Genomic DNA, 11,421 nt, shown 5'->3' on the forward strand with positions numbered 1-11,421 from the left:
AGGCAGTCCTGCCTTTGTGCCCAAATGTTGCATTTCCTAAGACCACCCTGGCCTGCCACAGCCCCATCTGGTGCCTATAAAATACCCTGAGAGGGCTGGGCGTGGTGGCTCACGTGTGTAACCCAGCACTTTGGATGCCAAGGTGGGCAGATCACAAGGTCAGGAGTTCGAGACCAGCCTGACCAACATGGTGAAACCCCATCTCTACTAAAAATACAAAAATTAGTTGGGCGTGGTGGTGCACATCTGTAATCCCAGCTACTTAGGAGGCTGAGGCAGGAGAATCGCTTGAACCCAGGAGGTGGAGTTTGCAGTGAGCCAAGACTGTGCCACTGCATTCCAGCCTAGACGACAGAGCGAGACTCTGTCTCAAACAAACAAACAAACAAAAAAGCCCTGAGACTCTAGCAGGCAGCCACACAATCAGCTGGACGTCGACAGGAGTGAATCAGCAAAAGAAGACACAAGCAGCTGGATGTCGAGAAGACATCGAGGGGAGCACACCAGCGGAAGAGCATGCTGACAGGTGCCATCAGGCCAGCAGGCCATAGACTAGCAGAACGATGCGGAGGTTCGCTGGGGCAATCAGAGGAAAGCCCAGACCACTAAGCACCCCGACTCCAGGGGAAAACCATCTCCCTTCCGGCTCCCCTATCTACTGAGAACCACTTCCACTCAATAAAGCCTTGTACTCATTCTCCAGCCCACGTGTGATCTGACTCTTCCAATACACCAAGGCAAGAACCCAGGATACAGAAAGCCCTCTGTCCTTGCTAGTACTTGGGGGTGTAATTGAGCTGGTTAACACAAGCCACCTATAGATGGCAAAACTAAAAGAGCACACCATAGCACACACCCACTGGGGCTTCATGAGCTGTAAACATCCACCCCTAGACACTGCCATGGGGTCGGAGCCCCACAGCCTGCCCATCTTTATGCTCCCCTAGAGGTTTGAGCAGCAGGGCACTGAAGAAGTGAGCCACTCCCCATGTTGCATGCCGTGTGAGAGGGACAAGGGAACTTTTCTTCTTTCATAGTGAGAAGGCTTAAAGCAATGCCAGTAAATAGCACTGAGCAAACATAGTGCCCATATATTTTTAGTCTAAATATTTTTTTTCTATGTATAGAAACCAAGGCTCTTTGAGTAAAGAGCTGCTTTTGGGTCTGAATCACGAAAAATTCAGGTTGATCTTATAATATGTTTCTACGCCAGAAGTCAAAAAAGCATTGAAACCATGATGTAAATGTATCAAGAGGACACAGTAGCCAGTTTGAAAGGGCTCTCACTGGCCAAATATGGCACATTTGAGCATCACAATAAGTAATGATGGTATTGAACTCTCACCCACAGAATGAAGTAAAATTTCATGAGACTGTACAGATAAATAGTAAAAGAAAGATTTTCATTATATAAGCTGAAAGAATGATGAAATTAGAACTCACTATTTGGCAATCATCAAAGAGTAATAATTAACTCAGGGAAAAATCATCATTGCATGTTAACTCTACTGGATAAAGGTCTGAGGAATAATAGGATATTTACATAATCTTTAACTAAGCTCCCACAAGGTAACTGTTTATTACAAAGCAAAAAATAGTAACCTGACATTCATCTCTTTAACTAAAGTGACCAATGTTAAATCTGCATTTATGGAACAAATTAACATGAGATCATTTACTTCCTGCTATGATGCACTAGGAATAAATAGAGTATTAATTTTATAGTATCACTACCAAAAATACATTACTTGAATATATTAATAAGGAAACATGAGGTAAACCCAGATTGAGAGAAGCAATACAACTTGTTTCTACTCTTCAAAATGTCAATGTCAGATAAAATAAACTGTGAGGAACGTTCTCAAATTAAAGAAGATAAAGGATAACAACTGAAAGCAATACATTATTTTGAGAAAAATGGTGAGTTCACAATTAGGTATGTAGCTTTAATAATATTTTTATCAATGCTAATTTCTCAATTATGATCATTTTACTGTGTTTATATGAGAAAAATTATTTTTCCTTTTTTTGTTTTTTGTTTTTCTTTTGCTTAGAAAGTAAAACGTATTTAGGGGTAAAGAAGCAAACTATCTGCAACTCAAATGGTTCAGAAAATAACTAGATGTATGTATGCACATATGTGTCTATATGTTTATCTATTTAAAATCTAGTAAAGAGTAAAGAGGGATTCCTTGTACTATGCTTGTACATTTTCCATAAGTCTATACATTATTTCACAATAAATACTTAGAAGAAATGTAATCTAAATATAAATTAAAATGTAAATTGCTATCAATATTTTTATAACTACTGTGTGTCTATGTAGTCACTGTATCTCAGAGCACCACGCCATTCAAAAATATGGATATACATAAATGTATACACATTTTTCTGAAGTTTAGAATAATAATGTGCATAATCATTACAGTTACAGTTTACTGAGCACTTACAAGGCAAGTACTAAAATACATAATTTACGTATAAAATTTTGCCAACATTTCCAAATGTCTTTAGATAATTATCATCCACATTTCATTATTGAATAAATTAGTACTCAGAGAAGTTATTAACTCTGCCAGTTCACAAAGCAAATAAATGGCAGAACCAGCATTTGAATACAGTTTTTAATGTTTTCAAAGGCATTGCTTTTAAATATTATACTATTTTCCTCATTAAATATTTAAATTTATAGAGCTACTTAAGCTTGTGCACAGGTTTTTTATTCTTCAAAGTCTCTAATACTTTGAATACAAAATAGCAACACTTATTTGCTTCTAGAATACTTCGATGAAAAGCACTTTAAGAATATAAAACAAGAAAAGAAAAATAAGATTTAATTTTTATAAATACCTCTGAACATGTATTAGGAGGCAAGTTGCAATGGACATATACACTTGTCAAAGACTATGTTTTCCTCTTTCTTTTTTTTTTTTTTTTAGGTTTTCAATTCTGTCTCTCATTTACTAATTTGGCACATCATTCACCCAACCTTAGTTTATTTTCTGAAAAATAGGGATAATACCAACAACGTATCTTTGCTGTTGAGAACATTCAAATGATGTATGGACCCAGAAATGAGCTGCAAATTATACAGAACTCTACACAGTATCAGAGTTGCTTTTTTTCCTGTTAAGAAGAGTTATTTCTATTTCAGCATTTCAAAGTGACACATAAATGTTGTTGGCATTTTAAAATGTTATCCCCATTTTTACTTTAGAAGTGTTTAGTTTCAGGACTGTGGGACTCACTAGAAAAAACTAGCAAAGCATTTATTTTATAGCATAAAGAAATAACTTAGACACAAAATGAATTAAATCAGACAATTTGAGATTGCTTATATTTCAATGATTGAATAATGATGAATAGTATTAGCAAATAAAACAAAAATTCAATTTTAATCCATTCTAATTTTCTGTGTTTCCCTTGATGCAGGATGTTTTCTTGATCCCTTCACAGGACTCCCATCAGTGGTACCCCACTTACTCAAGTCCACTGTGTTCATCCCCTTGCAGGAGGGAGCACACAAGCGAAGGAGTACGGGAACCAGCTGGCTGCTTTGGCGCCTGCATGAGCAAACTCTGTTTACTTGGTCATGCTGCACCCCACCCCTCGTGGGAGGGAGTGCATAGGCAAGCAAGCTCGGGAACCAGCTGGCCACTTTTGCATTGGTAGGAGCAAACTCCATGCCGGCCCTGCAGCAGCGTCCAGGTGGGGGTACCTGCCACCCCAAGGCCCCAGAGGGTGTGTAACAATGCTCCCTTAGCTCTGCCATCCACAGACAGCAATGTGTTATCAGCTCAGTGGGCCCTTTGCCTGGTCATGTGGGGCTGCTGACCTCCACCAGTGGGGGGCAAAGGGTCAGTGTGACAGCCTTTTTTGGTACCCACACTTGGTGGGTCCTGAGTTCTTGTCCCTGCCCAATAAGAATGAGGTCGTGCAGATGAATTGAAGGATGGTGAATGCAAGGAATTTTATTGAGTGATGAAAGTGGCTCTCAGTGGAGAAGGGAGCTGGAAAGGAGACAGGAAGGGCTGGTTACTCTCCCCTGGTGTCTCTCTGCCTCTTTCCTGCAAAGTCAAGTAACCTCTCACTGATGTCCAGCCATTGCCTCTGAAGTCAAGTGGCCTCTCCCCAACGTCCAGGCACTTCTTTGAAGTCAAGTTGCATCTCCCTGTTATCTTTTCTTTCTACCAGCCACTTATCTTTCTACCAGCAGAGTCTGGGGTCTTTATAAGCACAGGACTGGGGACAGGGTGAGTTGTAGACAGTTTTAGAAAATGCAACATTTGATTAGTAAAAATACATTATTCAGAAAGTACCAATTGGGAGAAAGTGGGCAAACAGCAATAGAAGTTCTCACTTTGGGCTGTGGGTTTGGGGCTTTTCAGTTTGAGGGTGGGGATTCAACAAGGACCTGTTCCTGTCTGCTTAGAGTTTCTCTGCCTCCTGCCTCTATCATTTCCCCCACTGAAGAGGCACATCTAATTGCCATTAGAATATGGATGATGACAGATCTTAGCTGCTTTCTGCTGACAATGGGCATTGTTTAGGGGAAAAGGGCAGTCAGATTTTCCTCAGAGGGCTACCTAAGGGTCCCCTGCAAAAGACAGCCACCACTTGAGGCTCTGGTTGCATGACCGTTTGGAGTTTGATGACCTCTAGGCGTAAAAAAATGTTGTTAAGTATACATGGATCAAATATGTGTATTATACAAAGAGGAGTTAAAAGGAAATAATCTAGTGCCAAAGATTATAGAAATAAGTTAAATATACTAATCTTTCTGAAAACAACATTGTACTCTGAGCTGTTTTGCCCTAGTGGGAGAAATTAAACCTTGTATGAGAGCAGTTAAACTTTAGAAAGAGAGATAACTGCTTAGGGGAGTACATATTTCCATGGGCATTCATGATTATAAAGGTGCCTTATGGTATAGAAAAGAATGAAGATAAGAGTAGCAAGCATAGGCAAGACTATAAAGGGAATATCTATGGAAGGTTAATTATTGAAACTATCTTTTGTGATTTTTAGCTTGAGGTCCTCGATCTCTTCACATTGTTGTTTTGGGTGCTCTTCTGGGTCGACGGAGGTAACTTCATCAGCGTCACAGGCCTTTACTCAAGTATAATGAATCAAGATCTACCACAATGACCTTTATTGCCACAGGAATAGAAAGGAGTACAGTGTAAAGGTTCCTCCCAATCTGGGCTTATATAGGGAGAAACGGAACAAAGTACCTTTACCAGGACCAGATCCTCTGGGTTAAATAGAGGTGGCCCTAGTTCAGGGGATTGGGCCTCTGACAGTTGTTTGAGTTCCTGTTGGAAATTGACCAAAGAAGTTATATGTTTAGTCAAATCAGAGGTTTCTTGGTCTAGCAAAAAAATCGCTGATGAAAAAGGCTGTCCATACATCATTTCAAAGGGACTCAAACCCAGCTTTAAAGAGGTGTTTCTAACACGTAGTAGGGCTATGGCAAGAAGGGTAGTCTGGGAGATGAGTCCCCAGAGACAGTTTCCTGAGGTGCCTTTTGATGATATCATTTGTCTTTTCTACTTTTCCCAAGGATTGTGATCTCCAGGCACAATGAAGATGATATTGCATGAATAGTGCCCTTGAGACCCCCTTGGTGACAGCCACCTTGAACAAGGGGCCATTATCGCTCTGGAGGTACTTAGGGAGTCAAAAGAGAGGAAGTATGATATTAATTAGTACTTTTATCACATCAAAGCCTTTCTCTGTCTGACATGCAAATGCTTCTATCCAGTTAGTGAAGGTATCTATCCATACTTGGAGGTACAGGATGCCCTTTGCCTTTGGCATCTGGTTGAAATCCATTTACCAGCCTTTCTGCAGGTAGCATCCTATTGTTTAGGTCCTGAGGGAAAGAAGCCATCAATTGAGGGGATTAGTTTTAAGACAAGTCTTGCAAGCATTAATGACCTGTTTAACCATTTGTATCAGGTTTTTACCTGAGAATGACCTCTGGCTAATTGATAGGTTTTATCCTTACCCAGGTGGAAGGTCTAGTGAAGGCTTTTTAAAAGCTTTCCATTGATTGGCAGCTGGTAGATGAAGCTTGTCATCCTGCAATTGTAGCCATGCTGAGGACTGAGAGATGTATCCCCAAGAGGTGGCCCATTCTATTTCCGCAGGAGAATATTGAGGTTTTATTTCTCTTATGGAGCCCTCCCAAATCAGAAAGTCTTCAAGTGGAACCAAAATCTGGGGCCCTCTTTCTCCTTATTTAGCTGCTTGGTCTGCCAACCTGTTTCCCTCAGCTATTTCATGCATCCTTTTTTGGTGGCCTTTACAATGTATTACTGCCACTTCCCATACGAGGAAAACTGAGGATAATAGTCTACTAATTCCTTGATGGTATTTAATGGGAGACCCGTTAGCTATGAAGAGTTCCTGTCTTTCCAGATAGGGACATGCATATGAAAAACTAGGAAAATGTACTTAGAATCTTTATAAATGTTAACTGCTTTCCTTTTGCTTAACTAGAGTGCCCTTGTGAGGGCAATTAGCTTGGCTAGTTGAACACTTGTGCCTGAGGAGAGGGACACATTCTCAACAACATCATTTAGGGTAACTATTACATATACTCTGCTTTATGGATCCCTTATTCTACAAAAGAACTTCCATCCATAGATAATCCAGTCTAGCTTCTCTAAAGGGGTTTCCGTGAGGTCCCCTCTGGTCACATAGGTTTCTACTACTATCTGTTTCCAATCATGTTTGAGTTCCCTACCTTCCTTGAGGAGGAAGGTGGCTGGATTTAGGGAGGGACGAATTCTTAATGGTACTGCAGATCCCTCTAATAGCAAAGCTTGATATCTGAGGAGGCGGTTGTCTGCTAACAAGAGATTCTCCCTTAGAAGACAGTAGTCCTGCCACATTATATGGGGTGTAAACAGTTAAGCTATACCTCATGGTTAACTTAGTAGATTCTGGTACTAGCAACGCTATCACTGTGACTGCCTGGAGGCAGGCTGGTCATCGATTGGTTACCAAATCAAGCTCTCTACTTAGGTAGCCCACAGGATGCTAGGCTGGACTCTGGGCCTGGGTTAGAACTCCCAGGGTCATTTCCTTCCTTTCTGACACATAAAGATTAAAAGTCTTTCTATTGGAAGATTAAGGGGGCTGGTGCCTTAAGCAAGGACAAAGACCTGTCTAGTCTCCGGTTTCCAAATTAGAGGGTGAGTTTTAGCTGCCTCAGTCTTGTTAACTAGGTGATATTAAAAAAAAAACAAGCCATTTCACTGTACCCAGGTATCCATAGTCTGCAGAATCCTGTAATTCCCAAGAATCCTCTCAGTTGCTTGAGGGCTTAGGGGAGGGGAAAGGAGGAGATGGGCTTAATTCTTTATTTACCTAATGCCCTGGTCCCCTCTGACAAGACCAGACCTAGGTACTTCACTGAAGTCTGACAGAGCCGAGCTTTAGATTTTGAAACCTTATTTCCTCTGTTACCCAGAAAATTAATAAGAGCCTTACTGTCCTCCTGAGAGTTTTCCTCAGTTGGGGCACAGAGGAGAATGTCATCTATGTATTATAAAACTTTAACCTGAAGAGAAAGGAACTCAGAGAGGCCTTTTGACAATGCCTGCTCAAACAAGTTGGGGCTGTCTCAGAATCCCTGACATAACATTGTCCAGGTTAGCTGGGTAGTCTGGTTGGAGGGATCCTCAAATGAAAACAAATACTGGGAGTTGAGGTATAATGGTATGCAAAGGAAGGCATCCTTTAGGTCCAGGACTGTGAACCATTTAGTCCCCTCAGGTATTTGAGCTAGTAGAGCATATGGAGTGGGAACCACTGGGTGAACTGGAACCACAGCCTCATTAATGGAGTGGAGGTCCTGGACCAGTCTCCATTCCTTCTTGGGCTTTTATACTCCCAATATCTGGGTATTACAAGGGCTATAGCAGGGTTTGAGGAGGCCCTTCAACCTTAAATATCGAAGATGGCTTCCACTCCTTTCCTAAGTTCTGGTTTCAGGAGATACTGTTTCTGGTTAGGAAAGGAGGTGGGATCCTTATGGTGGATCCAGACCACTATGGCAGTTGTGTGTGGCTTGGCCAATTTTCCCTCGAATTGCCCAAATTTCTGGGTTAATATTGGTCTTTACTATGGGGAGACAAAGAGTTTTTCCTGGGGCCATCAGGATGGTGGTCCCCATGTGAGCCAGAATATCCCTGCCCAACAGAGGAGTTAGGCTTTCAGGTAAAATTAGAAAGCCATGGGTGAACAAGTGGTCTCCCCAACTACAACTAAGGGATTGGGAAAAACATCAAGTTAAAGGCCTTCCTAAGACACTCCTCACTGTTGTGCTAAGAGAGGAAGGGGGCCTGGATTGGTGAGGAGAACCAAAAGACCCACTCCAGAATTTCCAGAATTTTGATTTCCAGAATTACCTGGGGTTCTTGTATGGTAATGGTGGTCTGGACCACTGGAGCCAGGGTGAGGAGCCCTGGAACCCATCAGTCCTGCTGGACCATTTGAGAGATTGGCTCTGGACCCAGTGACCAGGGTCCCCTGGAACATTCTGCCTTCCAGTGGTTCCCATTGCAGATTAGACATGGTCGAGGTGGCTTCCTCATGCTGCCTGGGCAATCCTTCCTAAAGTGCCCTGGCTTGCCATATTGTAGCAGTTAACAGGGGCACTTCGGGGATTCTGGGGTTTGTGGGCTTTGTAGTAGTCATTAAAGCCTCTGCCACTTTCCTGTGTCTCCTTTCTCTCCCCTGGGCCTCCTGTCTCTATTATAAAAGACCAAGGTGACCACTTTCAGGAGGTTCTCTAAACTACTATCTGGTCCAGGGCCTGTTTCTATAGCTTCCTCCTGATATCAGAGGCTGTCTGTGTAATAAATTTATCCTTTAGGATTAGTTGTTCCTCTGCTGAATCAGGAGATACAGAGGTGTGCTTTACCAGGGTCCCTCTTAGCCTTTCCAGAAAGGCAGTGGGGTTCTCATCAAATCCCTGGTCTATCATAGATAGCTTGGTAAAATTGAGAGGTTTAGTTCTAGCCCCACATAAGCCCTCCATTATGCACACTGAAAGTGTTTCCTCTTCTATTCTTCCATCTCATCACTGGGATCCCATTTAGAGCCCTCTGATGGTACCACTTCTCTTCCAGTTAAATAAAGTTTGTCCCTTTCCCTGATACTATATGACATACAAAGCTCATCCTCAAATCTCTCTGCTGTTTGCAGAGCAGCCTGCCTCTCAGTTTTAAGCAGGGTTTGATTCAAAAGTAACAACATCTTTCAGGGAGAGTTCAAATGCTAGAGTTAAATTCTAGAAAGCGTCTATATATCTGTCAGGATCATCTGAAAACTTGCCAAGACCCCCTTAATTTTTCTGAAGTCCTGTAGAGTGAAGGGGATCTGGACCTTACCAGGGCCAAATTCACTAGGAATCTGTTGGAGGGGCAAGAGTGAGGCTGGGGCTTGTCTAGGGTGAGGAGTTCCAGAAGGGGGCAAGCAAGAGAGAGAAACTGGATAGGGAGGACATGGTGGACCCAGAGGAGCAGGGCCAGAGGGAGCTGGCTCCCCTGTTAGAGGTGCCTCTGGGGCTTGTTTCTTTAGTTCCCTGGGATTTCCCCTTGCAGCCTCTCCTGAGATGGCAAACAGGAGGGTTGGATCAATCCTACATTGGTGGAAAAGGCCTGGATTACCTGGCAAGGTAAGAAAGGCCTGCGCATATGGGGCCTCAGATCATTTGCCCTCATGTTTACAGAAAAGATCCAACTACTGGATGGTATCAAAATGAATAGCTCCTTCCAGAGGCAGATCATAATTTCCTGCAGATCATAATTTGGCCAAACATTTGTGCAAAAGGCTATGAATTATATTTCCTCCAGAGTCTGAGGGTCAAACAGTCCCAGTGATTCAGGATACACTCCAGAGGAGTATAAACTGAGGATGGTCAAGATGGTTGGTTGCTTGTTCTGAAAGAAAGAGAAATAGGCATCTCTCATTTCCTTCCACCTTTCAGCAAAAACCCAGTGTGTGAAGAAGAGAAAAAAGGGTATCCCCTTTTTGTCTTTCATCTTTTTATCCCCTTTTTAACCCCAAATTGCACATGGGTGCCAGTGCAACATGCATCCATGAGGCAAGGGGGCGGCTAGAGGATAGGAATTATTTGCACTCACCTACGCCTCCATTCCCCCTACTGCTGGAAACTTTTGGGTTCCCTGGGCCTCATCTATGCCATGGAGCATGGCCTTCTTACATGAAACAAGGACTTAATAGGCAGGAATTAGTCCTGCCCATCTATGCTTTGCCTTTTGCCTGCCTTTGGATCCCTTAGATCTAGTTTTCCTTTCTAGGGCTTCAACCTGAAGCTTGGAATCAAGTTGAGGACAAAAAGGTGTCTTGGGGGATACATGGATTCATTTAGATTAAGTCCCAGGGGGCCTTGCCACATTTTCAGTCATCAGCCAGCAGGGTCGCTCCTCCACTGCTTCCCTACCACAAGCAGAGTTCAAAGGTAGGAAAAAACTTCCCCTTGAATAGAAAAGGAAAAAGAAAAAACAGCTTAAGCACAAGTGGGGGACGCTGGGGGAAGAACCTCTTGCTCTACGCAAATGGACTCTTTTAATCACTGTAACCTTCCTCTGGTTTGGAAGGAGCTAGACCCCTTGGCCAGGGGAGGAAAGACTCTGTGGGCACGTGGCAGGAGGGGTTGGCAAGTGGGAAACACTGGTCAACTAACCGTGTGGGGCCCCCGAGTCTGGTCTGGGGCTCCTGCGGTGGCCATGGATCCTTGCCACCCCTCATGGCCGTTAGCTGCGCCATGTGCATGCTGTGTACACACCCAAGCACCCAAGCTGGGAGAGGGAGCAAAGGAGAGCCGCCATGTGCTGTGCATGCCTGCAGCTGATGGAGTGGATGTTGGAGTAGCATCTCTAAGAAAAGATGGAAATCGCATTGTTCTGAATTGCATATCTGATGGCTTAGCCAAATGCTCATTCTACCGAGTAATATTCCTGCAGGTTGTAGCAATATAACCTTAACATTGTAAAAGGAGAGAAAGGAGTCATTTCAAACTGTGAAAGAAGAAAGGAAAAATATCATAGAAGACTCTGGGGGTATTAGCTGACACCCTAATAGGTGGTCGGGGATTAAGCCAAGTCTAGGGTTCTTCCTGCAACATTGGGGAGTGTTGCTCAGCCAGATGCCTTCAATTGCCCCAGGACTTTATTTCAGTCCCACATTACAGCTAGACCTCTGTGAAGAAAAACGGAGCCAACATTCCTTTCACCCAAAAGAGAGCGGGGGCAGGGTCACATCCTGTCCTCCATAGCTGTGTCATTCACCCTTAAGTGACGACTCAGAGTTTCGATGTGTCATTTGCCTTCAGAGGAAAGTCTGAGGACAAGAACTTTTGGGGGAAAAAAAGCAGAGTAAGAT

Source organism: Pan troglodytes, chromosome 9 (genome assembly GCF_028858775.2).
Source record: "Pan troglodytes isolate AG18354 chromosome 9, NHGRI_mPanTro3-v2.0_pri, whole genome shotgun sequence".
NCBI classification, from domain to species: Eukaryota; Metazoa; Chordata; class Mammalia; order Primates; family Hominidae; genus Pan; species Pan troglodytes.